Here is a 19163-nt window from a genome sequence, read left to right as displayed (position 1 = left end):
ATTTTGGGGGGGACATAAAGACTAAAAACACATCAGTTCCAAGTGATTTTAATCTTGGAAATCTGTTCCAAAGTATTCCCACGCATAATAGAAAGAGATGTGATCGTACACAAATGTAAACAAGGTTTTAAATGTTTGTTTTAGTCAAATATCTGTTTGGGCTTCTTGCGGTCAATTTGCAGTCTACAAATGATGTTCTGGCCCCCTGACTATTCACTCAAGAAATAAAATTGTCCAGAAGCTGAATCTAATTGATGATCCCTGCACCATGATTACAGAGACCGTTTGATGACCCATCTGTGGGGTGACTGGGGTCACCCCAACATGACACAGTATGACCCAACCGTAGGGTCACCCCAACATGACACAGTATGACCCAACCATAGGGCGACCCAAACATGACCCAGTATGACCCAACCGTAGGGTCACCCCAACATGACCCAACCGTAGGGTCACCCCAACATGACCCAACTGTAGGGTCACTACAGAATGACACAGGGATAGAATAACCACAGTGCTCAATAGTGTTCCTTACCACGTCTACGTTGTGATATCCTTTACAGCAGTAATCCCAGTGTACCCCAGGCAGTTAGGTCAGATAACCTCAGAGGCTCCTGACTTGTGGGATTTTGCTCTAACCTATGTTTTATTGCGTTTGATTGAGCTGTCGAATAAACGGAGGAGTGAATGTGTCAAAGTGAAAACCTTTATATCCTGCTTCTTTTCGCATATATATATATATATACTACCGTTCAAAAGTTTGGGTTCACTTAGAAATGTTGTTGTTTTTGAAAGAAAAGCTAATTTTTTGGTCCATTAAAATAACATAAAATCGATCAGAAATCCTGAAAGCATTTCACTGTAAGGTCTACACGTGTTGTAATCAGCGCATGTGACTAATACAATTTGATTTGATCTGATCTATGGATTCCACATTACTGGGAATACAAATATGAATCTGTTGGTCACAGATACCGTAAAAAGTAGGGGTGTGGATCAGAAAACCAGTCAGTATCTGGTGTGACCACCACTTGCCTCACGCAGCGTGACACATCTCCTTCGCATAGAGTTGATCAGGCTGTTGATTGTGGCCAGTGGAATGTTGTCCCACTCTTCAATGCCTGTGAGAAGTTGCTGAATATTGGCGGGGACTGGAACACGCTGTTATACGCGTCGATCCAGAGCATCCCAAACATGCTCAATGGGTGACATGTCTGGTGAGTATGCAGGCCATGGAAGAACTGGGACATTTTTAGCTTCCAATAATTGTGTACAGACCCTTTTGACAACATGCTGAAACATGAGGCGATGGCAGCAGATGAATGGCATGACAATATGCCTCAGGATCTCATCAACGTATCTCAATGCATTCAAATTGTGTTCGTTGTCCGTAGCTTATGCCTGCCCATACCATAACCACACCGCTACCATGGGGCACTCTGTTCACAACGTTGACATCAGCAAACCGTCGCCCACACGACGCCATCTGCCCGGGCATGGAGAACACACTTCAGTGTGCCAGTGGCCCTCGACGGTGAGCATTTGCCCACTGACGTAGGTTACGACGCCAAACTGCAGTCAAGTCAAGTCCCTAGTGAGGACGACGAGCACTCAGATGAGCTTCCCTGAGGTTTCTGACAGTTTGTGCAGAAATTCTTCGGTTGTGCAAACCCACAGTTTCATCAGCTGTCCAGGTGGCTGGTCTCAGACGATACCGCAGGTGAAAAAGACAGATGTGGAGGTCCTGGGTTGGAGTGGTTACACGTAGTCTGCTGTTGTGAGGCCGTTTGGACGTACTGCCAAATTCTCTAAAACGATGTTGGAGGTGGCTTATGTTAGAGAAATTAACATTCAATTCTCTGGTAACAGGTCTGGTGGACATTCCTGCAGTGAGTATGTCAATTGCACGCTCCCTTGTGTGACAAAACTGCACATTTTACAGTGGCCTTTTATTGTCTCAGCACAAGGTGCACCTGTGTAATGACCATGCTGTTTAATCAGCTTCTTGATATGCCTCACCTGTCAGGTGGATGGATTATCTTGACAAAGGGGAAATGCTCACTTACAGGGATGCAAACAAATTTGTGCACAAAATCTTAGAGAAATAAGCTTTTTGTGCAAATGGAACATTTATTTTCTTTCAGCTCATGAAACATGGGACCAACACTTTACATTTAACTAGGCAAGTCAGTTAACAACACATTCTTATTTACAATGACGGCCTAGGAACAGTGAGTTAACTGCAGAACGACAGATTTTTACCTTGTCACCTCAGGGATTCGATCTAGAAACCTTTTGGTTACTGGCCCAACGCTCTAACCACTCAGCTACCTGCCATGTTCAGTATACAGCCAATTCAATGGTGTCTTAAAAGACTGGCGCCATGTCTTGCTATTTATGGTTTTTGGGCCTAAGACTCAGTATGTTTTCAGCCCCCAACAAAGACGGCAGAGGTTTGTCACCCCTGGATTAGGCCTGAGTCAGTGTACCGTTCCAGCTCAGCTCAAGTGACCCCCACAGCCCTCTCCTGTGTTGGCTGGAAACCCAGTTTCCATGAGAAAAGTGTCTGGTTCACCCACAGTTGTGAGCCAGCTCCTCCACATCCAGTGACTGTGGCTCAGTGTACATTCATGTATTTCAATGTTCAACTGTTGATGTGACACCTGCAAGCCCTCTGTTTTACGAGGAGGAGGAGACGAAGCCTGTTCCAAAGAGTTTGTGCTCCTGTTCCATAGAGGAGTGAAAAACTGCTGCGTGCTCTGGGTGTCTTCTCCTTCCTCCCTAAACCCTCCTGTCTGCCCATCCGCCTTCCTGCTCTAATTTTAGCTGTGGAGCTGTGAGCGGCACAGAGATGATGGCCATCTTTATTTTCTAACAGGCATCTGCGGATGCCAAAAAGGTGTTCTAAAACTGGGTGCTGAAAGGACTCTAATTTTACCACCACTGACCCTCTCGCTTTGTGAGGGATGGGTGCACATTTTGCCATACCCCCATAATCATCTGCCCAAATCATCAATACTGAGCTTCCCTTCTCAATAACCAATACGGACTGACCTCTTTCCCTGTAATCAATAACTACTCAATAAGGCTGGATTACCACCCCTTCATCTATAATATTCAATTTCTATCTGACTGAGTGCCACTCCCTATAAACCCACTGTTACTAGTCAGAAACTCACTCTATGATCTGCCATTTATCTACTGTATTGCTTAAAATGGAGATGCAAAAAAAGAATAATTCACACACGCACCAAGCGAAGCAGCCGTAAAACAGACAGGCAGGACAGCAATGCCGGAGAGACTTGACATACAGCAGCATATGTGCATTGTGATCTGATCTACAGATTGCACAAAGAGAGAAAATCTTTAGCTAGTGCAGTAGAAGTGTGTGTACTGACCTGCGGCTCCCATGGCTGAACAGGGACAGAGGCAGCTGCTTTATCCACAGACAAAAGAAGAGCATGAAGGGGGAGTGGCCACAAGCACACCGGCTAGTCATTGGTCTGGGGGAGGGTTAAGGGGATCGGTTGCCAGAGACCTGAGCTCCGATCCAGCACACACTCGTACACACACCCTCTCAGTGAGCTCTTTATTAAAGACTGCCAAGCAAGGGCAAAATGAAAGTGACTATCTTATTCAAAATGGTGGATGGATCTCCCTCCACCAGACAGGAAGATGGAATTCTTTCCGATCATTTATTCTCTTATCTATAGCCCGCAGCATGTGACTTCATTGGCAGTATACCATCTACTGAGTGGGTTTCTCAGCAGATCTGCAACGTCTGTGAGGGTGTTATATGACCTTACAGTGAGGATGAAAGATGCAGGCTGAAATGTACTGCTCTATTAAAATGCTTCAGCTCTGTGAGGATCTGGTGAGCACCTGCCTGATGCAATTACCATAGCTACGGTGCTGCATTTTCTCCCCCTCCACTCACAGATAGAGGAAGGAGGAGGAAGGAGAGAGAGTGAGAGGAAGGAGAGTGAGAGAGAGATAGATGGCGGGAGAGAGCGAAAGCACTCCCTGGGAAACTGAGACAGATTCACTTGCTCTGAATATGTGGAATGAGGGACACATAACGTGTCTACACCGACACACACCCAGCCTTTATTGTTCAACACAAAAGGACAAAGGGATGGTTTAACATAGAGGCAGGAAGCCGTCAAAACAACAGACACATATGTCATGGACATGGTTTCTAAAAGCTGCTGATAGAATCTGACACGGTTTAAATACCATAATAAAGGCTTAATGGAATTTGATGGCTGAGTTTGGGTTGTCATCTAAAATGCCAATTGTTGAATCATATTACAAATCATGCAACTGTCTGGAACTAGCCTACATTTTCTTTTACTGACAAAATACTGCCACCCGAAAAAAAAAAAACGTGTTTTAAAAAACGTGTTTTGCTTATTCTTATCAAGGAAGACTATTGGTGAACAATACCGTTTTCAAACTAAATGGTAATTTTGCATTAAGTAAAAAATGTTTATCTGGTTAAAAGTATTTTTGTGGTAGTTGAACCAATTGATTGGTCGAAACTATTTCTGTTCTGATTTCATATCTGGGTCGCAGAGAAGTAGATTTCATAATATCTTAGAAGATATTTCTGTTCTGATTTGAATAGCAGAGAAGTAGACTAATATTTAATACACTAAGTTGTTAGGAAAGTGGTCAAAGTAGTGGATGTGTCAAAAGTTACATTAATTACTAATTGTGTCATTCTTAGAATGTGCTCCCCCTGTGCTGTAGTTAACAAATTCAAAGTTTCAAGGCAGTCAGTGGGAAGTTAGCCTACTACAGTTGGGTGATATTACATAGCATCGTCTACTGACGATGATTGACTGCCATAGTCGATGGTGATGACACAGTGATGTGACAGATGATGGTTTAGCCTTTTAACTTTACTGGCGCTGCGCAGTGAAGAACGGCGTCTCGCGGCACACAGCAGGGGAGCACGCAAGTGACATTCCCGAGTAATTTGCCTATTCCTATTTTCTAAAGCCTATTTAAATAAATACTTTTTGTTATATACAGAGCGCAAGAGAGAAATGTAGACCAGACAGAGAGAAGAATTCCACCAAAGCAGCGCAAAAGGTCCAGTCAGAAAATATTGTTTCTCTCTCTCTCTCTCTCTGTCGGACATTCATTGACTTTCTTGTGTCTAGCTGTAAAAAAAAATTGGTTGCCTATATTCCCCTCTCTTTCCATTCGATAGGCTATGAATATGACTTTGGGCTATAGGCTACACTTTCATCATTTTATGCATGGCTTTCTCCCGATCAAACAATGAATGTAACAGAGTTCAATCTCAAAGAGTTATTTGAATAGCCTAAAAATGTAAAAGGTAGCCAGGGTAATAATGAGAGAAAACAAACAACATCAATAGCCTATAGAAAACATCTAATGACCAGTTTAATAAAGTTTAAGCTTATTAAGAAAGAGATGATCCATGCGGACCGGGAAAATCCCTCCACGCGAAGTTGAAAACCAAATGGCCAATAACCTATCCTCCTACTAGGTCTATCATAAAAGCTTTAAAACAAGTTAAAGTTATTTCGCTTATTCCCCAAATGTTCGAGCCTAAGAAGGTGTTGTCCTAAAGTCGCCACTTTCAAAAATAACAAGAATGAAAGTCTATAGCTTAGGCTATTCTTAAATCACAGCTTTATAAGCGATAGTTTGTGCTCTAATACTATTATTGTCAGGTATGCGTAAATGGTTGTAAAGGAGTCAGGTGCAGGAGAGCAGATGTAGCCAACGGAGCCTTTTATTTTGGCGAAACAAAAACACACGGCAAAGTGAACACGAAATAACAATAGATGTTAACGTAACCCAGCGCAACAGACTAACGTGCGCAATACATGAAACAGAATAAACAATACCACACAAAGACATGAGGGAAACAGAGGGTTAAATACACAACAAATAATGAGGGAAATGAGAACCAGGTGTGTGGGAAAACAAGACAAGACAAATGGAAAATTAAAAATGGATCGGCGATGGCTAGAAGACCGGCGACGTCGACCGGCGAGCACCGCCCGAACAAGGAGGTAAAAATTATTTATTTCTTTATTATTTTACAATTATTTTATGAGGCAAATAAATCCATTATTATTCAGTTTTGAACGTGGTAGACTGCCTCTATCCAGCCCATGATGTTAACCTAACTCACTACGATAACATGCTGACCACACTGCTCGTGTTATTCACTGCTCGCATTACTCATGTTATTCAATCATTGCGTGTGCGTAGCCAGGCGCTAAAATTGAACTTGGTTCTATTTGTGACGCTTAACTTGCTGCAAGTCCTGCCTTTCCTATCTCCTCATTGTTTTTTAGGAGCATATCCCACGTGGGTGATTGAAAGATGAACTGAGGTCGACACTCCAATCCAGTCAGTAGTGGTAATGCACCTTCAAGTTGGTTACCAACCTCCATATAAAGTGCAAAGAAGAAGAAGAAGAAGAAGAAGCCTGAAGTAGGAGAGATCACTAGAAACGAACTTGGTTTACCATTTTATCTGTGGATTAATTGTCAGAGTAGAAGACCTTTGTCTTGTTTTGCACACTTTGTACAAAATAATAAAATGCAGTACAGGATATTTCTTAACGTAGCTCTTTATTAGCTAGCTATAACTGGCATGTTCACGTATCGCCAACCAGGATCAAACTGACCATGGCCTAACCATTTGGGTGGTCTTAACCAATCATAGCACAGTATGATATGGCGGTAAAATGCATCCAATTATAATTCAGTATGTTTACACATATGAATATTACATCCCCCTTCTTTTAAAACAAAAGAAAAATGTTTACATATTCTAAGCGTTTCTTTTGAAAACATGCTCTGCAGTTTGAACTCAAGGTAAGTAACCATATATATTGCATACTACACCAACTGAATCAACATAGACTCTGAAACAATGATCCAACATACTGTTACTTTTCGAACAAGGGATTCTCAGCAACTCAGCTTTCACAGTAGAAATACATCTTAACATTTCAAACAAATACCAAAAACCAAAGCATTTCAAGTGAACTTTCAATAACAAGTTTACAGTCGAACTCTTTTAGGGCAGCGATCCGCCTACACCCTTTGACATTTCACAGGTCTAGGACAACTCTGGGCTTGACCTCTCTTCCTGACCTTGTGCGATATGATGCTGAGCATGCTTCTGTGTCAGTCAACAGTTCTTGTGGTGTTGCAGGTAAGTATGGTGTATGTTGTGCTGTGTGTTTAGTCCATCACGTTCTCTTTCAGGGGAACATTCATCTCATCAGTGTGTTGTTCTTTTGTGTTCAGTAGGTGACGACGATTGCGGCGGTACACCGCTCCTTCTGCGGTGCGGACGTGATATGAATGTTCAGTGTCAGCTGGCTGGATGACGACTGCTGGCTTCCAGAGGCCATGCTCTTGGATTCTAACTGACTCTCCGTCGATCAGTGGTGGCAGTGGTCTAGCTGACCTGTCGTAGTATCGCTTTTGTTGTTGTTGTCTCTGTGCACGTTTTCCATGCATTTCCTTGTAGCTGACGACCTCAGGTTGCAGCTGCTGGTTGGTGCTGGGTTGGTGAAGTCTGCGGCTCATCAACAGCTGGGCTGGTGATTTGAAGTTGTCAACTGGAGTGTTGCGGTATTCAAGGAGACTGAGGTAGGGGTCTCTCTTGTTTCCTTTTGCTTTATCCATGAGTGATTTAGCAATCTGCACAGATTTTTCAGCAAGGCCATTACTTTGAGGGTAATGTGGGCTTGTGGTGACATGTGTGAACTCCCATACTTTTGTGAAGGATTCAAACTCATTTGATTTGTAACAGGGCCCATTGTCAGATATTAAAGTCTCTACAATGCCATGCCTGGCAAAGGCTGCTTTCAGCTTGTGTAACACAGCTGCAGATGTGGTGCTGTGAAGCTTGTCGTGTTCAAAGTATCTGCTGTAGTAGTCCACTGTTACGATGTAGTCCTCGTTGTTCCAGTTAAACAGATCGGTTGCCACGACCTGCCAGGGTCGGTCTGGGATACAGTGAGGTAACATTGGCTCTTTGGTGTTTGAGGGGCGTCGTTCAAGACATATGGCGCATTTACCAACAATGTCCTCTATTTGTTTGCACATTCCGGGCCAAAACAAAATGTCCCGTGCTCTCTGTTTGTACTTTTCCATGCCCATGTGTCCAGCATGGATCTTTGTCAAAATCTCTTCTCTGACACTGGTAGGAATAATGATTTTCTCTCCTTTGAAAATTATTCCGTTGATCTGTGATAGTTCATCACGATGGTTCCAGAATTCTGAGACGCTCTGAGGGCATTTTCTCCTCTCCTCAGGCCATCCATCCTGTATGACTTTCCTCAGCTGTGCGAGTTGCGAGTCCTTTTCTGTTTCTGCTTGGATCTCCTTCAGTTTTGTGTCACTAACTGGTAAGTTGCTGTACACAGTGTGCACTTGCATGTCCATGCCTTCACTGAGGCTGCTGTCATTATAGGTAAGAAACTTCCTGGAGAGTGTGTCTGCGACAAGGATGTCTTTGCCTGGACGGTGAGTGATTGTGAAGTCGTATTTTTGTAGTTGAAGGATCATTCTCTGTAGCCTTGGCGGGGCTGCGGCTAGTGGTTTCCTCATAATTGACTCAAGGGGCTTGTGGTCGGATTCCACAATGACTTGTCGTCCATATATGTACCGATGGAAACGTTTCCATCCGAACAGAATGGCGTAGAGCTCCTTTTCGATTTGAGCATAGTTGATTTCACAGTCTGTGAGATATTTGGAAGCGTAGCCGATGGGCTTTCCTTCTTGCAGTAGCACTGCACCTAGTCCATACTTCGACGCGTCCACTTGGAGTCTGAGCTCTTTGTCGGGGTCGTAGTAGGCAAGGATTGGTCCTGGTTCTCTCGTGATCAAGTCTTTCACATTCTGGAAAGCAATGTCGTGTTGCTTGTCCCAGAGAAACTCACTGGACTGCTTTAGCAGTTGACGCAGGGGTGCATTAGCATTGGAGAGGCTGGGTGCGAACTTGGCTAAGTAGTTGACCATGCCAAGCACTGTTTCCAGCTCTGCACGGTTCTTTGGTGGCTCCATTTCTTTTATGGCTAAGATCTTCTGTGGATCTGGCTTGATTCCAGTCGCTGTAAGAAGATGTCCGAAGTAGCTGACCTCTGTAGCGCCGACTGTGCTCTTCTCGGGGTTGAGCCAGACTCCTCTCTCGCGGGACCTTTGCAGCATCGCGCGGAGGTTTCGGTCGTGCTCCTCTTTGGTTCGACCATAGACAAGGATGTCGTCCATAATTGCCACAACTCCGTCGAGGCCTTCGTACACTTCGTCGATCTTTCGCTGAAACTTGTCTTGGGCTGAGATAATCCCAAAAGGCAGGCGACGGAACCTGTAGCGTCCAAACGGTGTGTTGAATGTTTTGAGCTTAGATGACTCTTCTGTGAGCTTCATAGCCCAGTAGCCTGATCTAGCGTCCATGACACTGAAGTAGTGTACTCCCGCTAGCTTGTGTGTGATACCATCTAGTGTCGGTATAGGATAATGGGGGCGTTTGATAGCCTTGTTCAAGTCTCTTGGGTCGAGACATACTCGGAGCTTGCCTGTGCGTGGTTTCTCCACCACCACTAACGCATTTACCCAGTCAGTCGGTTCTGTAACCTTGGTGACTATGTCAGATTGCTCCATGCTCTCCAACTCTTTCTTCAGACGGGCACGGAGAGCAAGGGGAATCTTTCTCGGTGGGTAGACCACAGGGGTTGCGTCTGGGTCAAGGTGAATGGTACATTCTCCTGGGAATAATCCTATTCCTGTAAAAACATCAGCAAACTCCTCCAGTACATTGTCTGTCTCTACTGGTGCTGTCACTGATAAAACTAGCTTGATGAGGTCCATGTCTAAACATGCTTTAAGATCTAGCACTGCAGGTGCTCTAGTGTCAACAACATAAAAGTCCAACATCATGTCACTTTCCTTGTATTTGCATTTGAAAGTGCATGTGCCTTTTACTGGGAGCTGTTCACCACCATAACCAGTCAGTCTGCACGTGGTGGGCTGTAGCTCGCATTCAGATGCCAAGCTGTGGTACTTATTCAGAGGAATAATGTTTACTTGTGCACCAGTGTCTAGTTTGAACTTTAGTTCTGTGCCTTGAGTTCCTATCTCAATGTCAGCAAAGGCTTGCTCTGTCTCTGATATTTGACTTGTCTGTGTCACTGAATCAATAAAAAGTTCATCAGCGTTTGACTCTTTGATTGACATTTCATCTTCACTCACTGTGTGTAGTTTTTCCACGGTAAGCTCTGCACACTTTTGCAAAGTGATTCCATTTTCCACATTTAGTACACTGTTTGCCTTTAGCTGGGCAATTTCTTTGTTCGCCATGCACTTCGTATCCACAATATCCACATGTTTTGGGGCGTGTTGAGTCTGTGTCGCTCTGTTTTGGAGTTATGTCTCTCTCTGTTCTAAAACGTGCTCTCTGTGCACCGGAGGTGTGCTTTGATGTCTGCCTGACTGCGTGTTCACGTGATGCGCTCGTGCTGCCGCGCTAAATGGTTTTCATCTGAGCCTGTGCTAGCTCGTGAGATCTGGCTATGTCGATAGCTTTGTCCAGCGTTACCTCAGACCCAACATTCAAAAGTTTCTCTCTCACTCGCGGTGAGTGTATTCCAAATACAATACGGTCCCTGACCATCTCATCCTTGTTTGCATAATCACAGTCTTTCACAAGCAGACGCAGCTCTGTCACAAACTGTTCAAATGACTCGCTAGCTCCCTGTACTTTCTCATGGAATTTGTACCTAGCGAAAATCGTATTGGTCTTCGGCACAACATATTCTTAAAAACGATCGTAGTATGTTTTCAGTACCTTTGATTCAGCCTCGGTAAGTGTCCATGTGTTGTAAATATCTCTCCCTTTTTCACCGATCCAGAGGAGCAAGTAGCTGCATTTTCCCTCTTCTCCTCTGTCCTTCAGAGGACCCGTGAACATTAGCTCCACATGCTGTTTGAACTTACACCATGCATCGGGTAAGTTTGTAGACTCCCAGTCCATTCGAGGTGAAGGAACTCCAGAAAAATCCATCTTTTAAGACCTTTTACTCTGACACCATGTCTTGTTTTGCTCACTTTGTACAAAATAATAAAATGCAGTACTACAGGATATTTCTTAACGTAGCTCTTTATTAGCCAGCTATAACTGGCATGTTCACGTATCGCCAACCAGGATCAAACTGACCATGACCTAACCATTTGGGTGGTCTTAACCAATCATAGCACAGTATGATATGGCGGTAAAATGCATCCAATTATAATTCAGTATGTTTACACATATGAATATTACAACCTTGACCTCCATTTCAGGTAAAATAACAACTCAATGTTTATATCCCAGGACAAATTAGCTAGCAACAGCAAGCTAGCTAGCTAAATTTCCATAAATGTTTGCTTATCGACCTGTTCCCAAATTAATATAATTGGTTCAGAGTTCGTTTTGATATGTCAACTATCTGGTGTCGGGACGTTCCTTATCAGACTGTCACCGCTCCGTCATGTGTGCGACACACACACCTGTTCCATGCTGAACTCCACCAGAAAGGAATATTATAAAAGATTTGCACTTAGCCTCGGCCCAGGTTTCAACAACATTATCTGTCATTATGATTCGTACAGTTGTAACATTCGATTTCGTCCTATAGCCCAACGGTTTAGTCAAGTATTATTTATTTTTTATTGGTTGGCCAATAGGGGTCAATACCATCGTATGTGATATACACGGAACAAAAATATAAACACAACATGCAACAATTTCAAAAAGTTTTACTGAGTTACAGTTAATAAATAAATAAATTCATTAGGCCCTAATTTATGGATTTCACATGCCTGGGATTACAGATATGCATCTGTTGGTCACAGAAACCTTAAAAAAGGTAGGGGCGTGGATCAGAAAACCAGTGACTATCATTTGCCTCATGCAGCACGACACATCTCATTTGCATAGAGTTGATCAGGCTGTTGATTGTGGCATGTTGTCCCACTCCTCTTCAATGGCTGTGCGAAATTGATGGATACTGGTGGGAACTGGAAAACGCTGTTGTACATGTCGATCCAGAGTATCCCAAATATGCTCAATGGGTGACATGTCTTGTGAGTATGCAGGCCATTGAAGAACTGGGACATTTTCAGCTTCCAGGAATTGTGTAGAGATCCTTGCAACATGGGGCCGTGCATTATCATGCTGAAACACGAGGTGACTGTGGCGGATGAATGGCACGACAATGGGCCTCATGATCTTGTCACGGTATCGCTGTGCATTCAAATTGCCATTGATAAAACACAGTTGTGTTCGTTGTTCGTAGTTTATGCCTGCCCATACCATAACCCCATCGCCACCATGGGGCACTCTGTTCACAACGTTGACATCAGCAAACCGCTCACCCACATCACGCCATACACGCTGTCTGCCATCTGCCCGGTACAGTTGAAACCGGGATTAATCCGTGAAGAGCAAACTTCTCCAGCATGCCAGTGGCCATCGAAGGTGAGCATTTGCCTAGTGAAGTCGGTTACAACGCCGAACTGCAGTCAGGCCAAGACCCTGGTGAGAACAACGAGCATACAGATGAGCTTCCCTGAGATGGTTTCTTACAGTTTGTGCAGAAATTCTTCAGTTGTGTAAACCCACAGTTTCATCAGCTGTCCGGGTGGCTGGTCTCAGATGATCTTACAGGTGAAGAAGCCATATGTGGATGTCCTGGGCTGGCGTGGTCTGTGATTGTACGACCAAATTCTATAAAACGACGTTGTATGTGATATACATGATGGCTTATGGTAGAGAAATTAACATTAAATTCTCTGGCAACAGCTCTGGTAGACATTCCTGCAGTCAGTATGCCAATTGCACGTTCCCTCAAAACTTGAAACATCTGTAGCATTGTGTTACGTGACAAAACTGCACACTTTAGAGTGGCCTTTTAGGTGCATCTGTGTAATGATCATGCTGTTTAATCAGCTTCTTGATATGCCACACCTGTCAGGTGGATGGATTATCTGGGCAAAGGAGAAATGCTCACTAACAAGGAGGTAAACAAATTAGTGGTACAACATTTTAGAGAAATAAGCTTTTTGTGCATATGGAACATTTCTGGGATCTTTTATTTCAGCTCATTAAACATGAGACCAACACATGATGCATTTATATTTTTGTTTAGTGTACAGTACCAGTCAAAAGTTTGGACACACCTACTAATTCCAGGGTTTTTCTTTATTTTTTACTATTTTCTACATTGTAGAATAGTAGTGAAGACATCAAAACTATGAAATAACACATATGGAATCATGTAGTAACCAAAAAAGGGTTAAACAAATCAAAATATTTTAGATTCTTCAAAGTAGCTACCATTTGCCTTGATGACAGCTTTGCACACTCTTTGCAATTCTCTCAACCAGCTTCATGAGGTAGTCACCTGGAATTCTCTACCAACAGTCTTAAAGGAGTTCCCACATATGCTGAGCACTTGTTAGCTGCTTTTCCAACTCATCCCAAACCATCTTAATTGGGTTGATGTCGGGTGATTGTGGAGGCCAGGTCATCGGATGCAGCACTCTCCTTCTTGGTCAAATAGCCCTTACACAGCCTGCACAACATTTTAGAGAAATAAGCTTTTTGTGCGTATGGAACATCTCTGGGATATTTTATTTCAGCTCATGAAACATGGGACCAACACATAATGCATTTATATTTTTGTTCAGTATATATCGTGATGATGAATTATGGGTACATAATCACTATAGGACAAAGGTTGACGTCACCGAACCCTATAGCTTACTGTTGACGCGGTTACTAAAACAGCTCCACCGTTTGATTGGTAAAATATATTTCTGTTCTGATTTCAGATTTGAATAGCAGACAAGCAGAGGAAGATTTCATATCTAACTTTTTGCCTAAGTTGTTAGGAAAGTGGTCAAAGTAGCTGATTTGTGTCAAAAATTGCATTGTTTACAGTGAATGAAATGTTGGAAGTCATGTGACTGTCTAACAATGGGGAATGCTTTAGAATGTTGAAAAAAGTTCAATTTAAGTGAAGATAGGGGGAAAAAATTACAAAAAGCTTAATAGGTTAAAAAGTATAAAATATATCAAAAGTATTTAAGCACACTATTCCAGACCGGTCTGTACATTTTAAAGTTTGAATGACGTTTCTATCTTAAACGGTGTAGGAGGGATGGAGTGCTCATAATAACTAGCCAATAAGTCAGAAGTATGGCAGAGATTTAGAATGAGACGTTTGCAAGTCCCATTAATAATTTGTTCAGCATCTAATTCCCTTTTATTAGGCTTAGCGCTAGATAGCAGGCTTTGCTTTCACATTGGTACTGCACAGTAAACAATTGGTATAGGCCTATAGCCTATTTCACAGAGTGAGTCATGGGTGAGGTTCTGTCAAGCTCTCTGGTTTGTAGAGATTACTGTCCTACCCAGCCAGCATGAACACATGATGTTGAACCAAAACGTACAGTAGGTACCGTGGCACACAGCCAAACCCTGATCTGTCACGTTCCTGACCTGTTTTTCCTTTTTCTTGTATTTATTTAGTTGGTCAGGGCGTGAGTTGGGGTGGGTTGTCTATGTGTTATTTCCTATGTTGGGATGTTTGTGTTCGGCCTGGTATGATTCTCAATCAGAGACAGCTGTCAATCGTTGTCCCTGATTGAGAATCATACTTAGGCAGCCTGTGATTCACGTGTGTTTTGTGGGTGTTTGTATCTCGTGTCTGTATTCGTGCCACACGGGACTGTTTGTCGGTTCGTTTCTCTTTTGTCATTTTGTTTCGTTAGTGTTCCGGTTATTTTTGTTAATAAATAATCATGGACACAAACCACTCCGCATATTGGTCTGATCCTTCTCGCCTCTCCTCCTCGTCCGAGGAGGAGGATTACGACGACCGTTACATGATCACTGATACAGGCCTGGATGATTTCTGCTTCTGATACTCAACACGCTGATGCAATATTCCTCACTCTTCAGATTTGTAGTCAGATTATGTTCTACATTTTTAGGTAGAGGCAGAGTGAACCAGTTTGAGCCTGACCCGGTTAGACCACTAAAGTCCTCGACACTGGCTCAAACCATGCCCCAAAGCCAGCATGATCAAACATGTATCCAAACCTGTGTCTTTGCTTCAACAGCTTATTCAAACTAAAGAACATCCAACTGGTCAATTTGATCATTTATCTGTGTGTGTTTTGTGTGTGTGTGTTAAGGTGAAACTCTATGTTGGACCAAGGTGTATCATTGTCAATGCTAATATGGCTAAGATTCGCTAGCTAACCAACAACTGTAACAATGTATTTGAGAAATGATGTATGTTATCAACAAGCTAAGCCAAACTAGTCTGTTTTGCACCATAGTTGCGCACGTGTCGCTTTTGTTGCTAAACAACCAACCCGTCTATAGTGAAAGCTCAGAGAATACAAGCTATTATGCTCACAACTCTCAGTGACTGAATGAAAGGAACTGGTTATTGTTCAATGAAAATAAAGTATCCACATAGGCCCGTGTGGCTCCTTCTCTGTATATTTTATATTAGTCTTGCATTTTAATTTGGAGATTCTATTCTATTCTCCATTTTAAATCTTAAAATCACTCAGTTTCATTCACAGGTAAGGAAAAGGCAGACCAATCAACCCCATCTCTCTCCTACAATAAGCATGGCTGCAATAGAAAATGACAGCCAGTTGGAAAGGCAAGGAGGAGGAAGGGACACCATTTTCTCTCCTCGTCAGGCAATACTAATGCACACCATGATGGAGAAAAAGGCAGACGGAGGCTGTGCCTTTCTTTCCCAGTCGCTGCAAGGTGCCCTGGCAGCCGATGGATGAGACTGATGTAATTAGGATAGGTGTGGCCTGGTTGCCATGGAGACAGTCCGTCAGTGCCATCCGGATACTCCGACAGCCTCGCACACAAAAATAGCTCAAAGTCTCCGGCATGAAAACAGCTCCCCCACAGAGCGTCACACTGGGAGGGCGATAACAATGACACACCTTGGTCCAACAGAGTTTCACCTTAACACACACACACACAAAACACACACAGACACTGAACACAGAAACACAACAGACGTCTCACAGCATGTATGTATACATTCATCATCATAATCAGCGACGTCTCACACCCACCCACCCTCTTTTTCCCCTTTGTCTCACACGGCAGACAGAGAGCGTGATCAGGGCGTGTCTGCTGTGAGACAGAGAGGGGGGGGGGGGGTAAACAGCTAAGCCTGATCACCCAGGCCCCGACTAACACACACCTTGGATACCACCACAACCATACATGCAACATCCCCCTTTCACACACACACAACTAGAGCTTTGCACTCGCAGCATAAATAGGCTACATGTGCACCACATATATACACACAAATCAGATCACCACTCACAGCCTAGATACACACACTCCTAACACACAGACACAGAGACAGATAATCCATTCCTTACTTAGATTTACGTGTATTTTGGGTATATGTTGTGAAACTGTTAGATATTACTTGTTAGATATTGCTGCACTGTCGGAGCTAGAAGCACAAGCATTTCGCTACACTTGCAATAACATCTGCTAACCGTGTGTATGTGACCAATAAAATGTGATTTGATTTACACAATAAACACAGCAAACACATCAGTACCCTGGCCTTTCCAGCTGCTCCAGGAGCACTCCTTCTTGGTACCGTCTGCAGTGGCCTGCATGCTGATGATCAATCTCCCTGATTTTCCTTTCTCTTAGTCTTCTCCGTTTTCTTCTAGCTCTTCCTCTTCTTGTGCCACTGATTCACTCACTCATCTCACAAAGGCACGAATAGTTGGAATGATGAGATGCGGAGACGAGAGGGAGGGAGGGAGTCAAGGTTTCCAAGGTACTGCTGGCTCGCGGAAAAAACAGAATGATGCTGTGGAGCAGTGTTAGCGAGAACAGGAGGAGGAGAGGGGGTGTGTGTGTGTGTGTGTGGGGGGGGGGTGATCGAATTGTAAACGCCACACCACAGTCGCTACTGCGCAGCAAATCATCCATACAATGATTTACTGCGGGGGGGGGGGGGGGGGGGGGGGAGGCATCCCTTCACAATAAAAGTCCTCATGCTTATCCTGATTCTCAGAGCAGACTAGGTGGTGGGCTGGGGGATTGGTAGTGAAAGAGTTAACCAACATGCCCTTTGATAAAGCTCAGTCGGAAGCAGGCAGGTGCACTGTCATATTTCCTAGCCCACCCCTCATGCTTCCATTTTTGTGGCTAGTTTCATAATGATCAATATTGTATAGAAGATCATTTACGGATAAGGTGCCAGATTGAAATGACAATTGAAACAAATCTGACGTCATCCTTCACAGCATTGAGACTGTGGGTAAAAGGTTTTGTGTTAAGACTGAGGACTCTATAGGCTACTGCTGGGGAAGGGACCTAGCGTAGCTAAGGAATAATCTAGCAAATAGTCAACTCCTCTGCCCTTTGTTTCTACGCTTTGTACAAAAGAATGTTTAAGCTTGCGGTCAATATGACACAAATACCGTAGTTATTTTCAATATGTCTCACTAATTATTGAGCAGCTTAAGTGCTTGTCTTTTTAATAATGAATAAATATACACACTGCAGCCTACAGTAATAGCCCTCAAAGGTTTACTGCTTTAAGGCTGTGGTTCAGTTTGTGCTTTAGGTCCCACCAGGATGCATTAGCAATGCAAATGACCTGACAAAGCTCTAGGGTGTTTCCATGACAGCGAAGGCTGAAAATATTTAGGATATCTCAGATTGTTCTGGCAATTCTCACAAATAAACTTCATTAGGAGGAAGGATGTTTGACATGCTTTTTACATTTGTGTCACAAACCATTTTTGAGTGGCAATTTTAGGTCCTTTTTAGACCTATACATGCCTCCTGTAAGGCCCTATGATCTGTGAACCGTACATGATACAGACAACATCTTGATGTCATTATACTCCTTATAGTGTGATCTAAAATATGGAGTATGTCTTGATTCTGAAATATAATTTTTCACATTCATTTATTCAACAATAAAAATATGAATATGAATATCTGAAAAGTACCCTTTCTGATTTTGTTAATTTTAAGACATTGTTTGGAACGATATACTCTACAAGTACATCACATTTCCAGAGTGGGCTCTCTGCTACATTGTACATTGTATGAGCACCACCAACACAGTGAATGGGAAATGGAATTCAAAGGGTGATTTGCTGAATGAGTAATCGTAGAGGAGGGCTGTGACTTCATGAAAACTTAGATCACAGAGGCCTATAATAACTCATAAAATCAATCATAACATCTCTTATGCATCCCACATCTCAATACCACGTAAACAACATATTTGGTCTTGCCCACATTAAGTACACTTTTTAAACCAACCAGGGATTTTTGTAAGGCAACAAAGTCAGATTGCAGCTCTAACAACACCTGGTCTACAGTTGGGGCAATGGCAATTAATTACCTATAATGTCAATTTCTATGTATAAAACGGGTCATATCATTAAAATGACCAGAGAGCCCACTCTGGAAATTTGACGTGTTTGAAGAGTATATTGCTACAAACAACATAATATTTTTTGAATGTGAAACTGAAATTTGAGACAAAACTATAAGGAGTATAAGTACACCAAGATGTTGTATCATGTATGGTTCATGTACAGGTCTAAAAAGGGCCCAAAATTGACACTTTCATCATGATTAAAAAATAAATAAATTGTGATACAAATGTACAAACCATGTCAAACATTCTTCCTCCCAATTCTACTATGTGAGAATTGCCAGAACAATCTGAGATACCAAAAATATTTTCGGGCTAAGATGGCATGGAATTGCCACAGTGATGCATGTAGGCTGTAAGGAGCTGAGTGCAACACAGACAGTACCACGTCTAAACAGTGTCTGTGTGCTTGGATAGAGAATAACTATATCATCAGGATTTTGAATGTTAACATTGACCCCTCTATTTCAGTGACATTGGTACAGTCTGTGCACAGACAGCCTTGTCGACATCCCCTTCACACTTTCTGCTAGCTGCAGCCTTGAGAAAGCTCTCTACCACGGCAACAGCCAATGGGCACAAAATATATGAGTCTGTGCTGTGCGCCCCCCTTGGACGGTGTTGCCATGGCAACTTCTGCGGA

At 43.0% G+C, this 19163-nt stretch overlaps 1 protein-coding gene across 2 annotated transcripts in view; it reads right to left on the bottom strand.

The window, feature by feature from the left end:
* LOC120023120 (reticulon-1-A-like) overlaps positions 1–19163 on the bottom strand; it is a 45855-nt gene that overhangs the window by 4092 nt on the left and 22600 nt on the right. Inside the window, exon 1 of one of the 2 annotated variants that reach the window (XM_038967094.1) lies at positions 10852–11157. The exons of the other annotated variant lie outside the window; for it this stretch is intronic. The gene's annotated coding sequence lies outside the window, so the exon portion shown is untranslated. Of the gene's footprint in view, positions 1–10851; positions 11158–19163 lie in introns of those variants that run through there. 2 annotated transcript variants of the gene reach the window in all.

Source organism: Salvelinus namaycush, chromosome 28 (assembly GCF_016432855.1).
Source record: "Salvelinus namaycush isolate Seneca chromosome 28, SaNama_1.0, whole genome shotgun sequence".
NCBI classification, from domain to species: Eukaryota; Metazoa; Chordata; class Actinopteri; order Salmoniformes; family Salmonidae; genus Salvelinus; species Salvelinus namaycush.
This window is presented reverse-complemented; position numbering and strand designations above follow the sequence as displayed.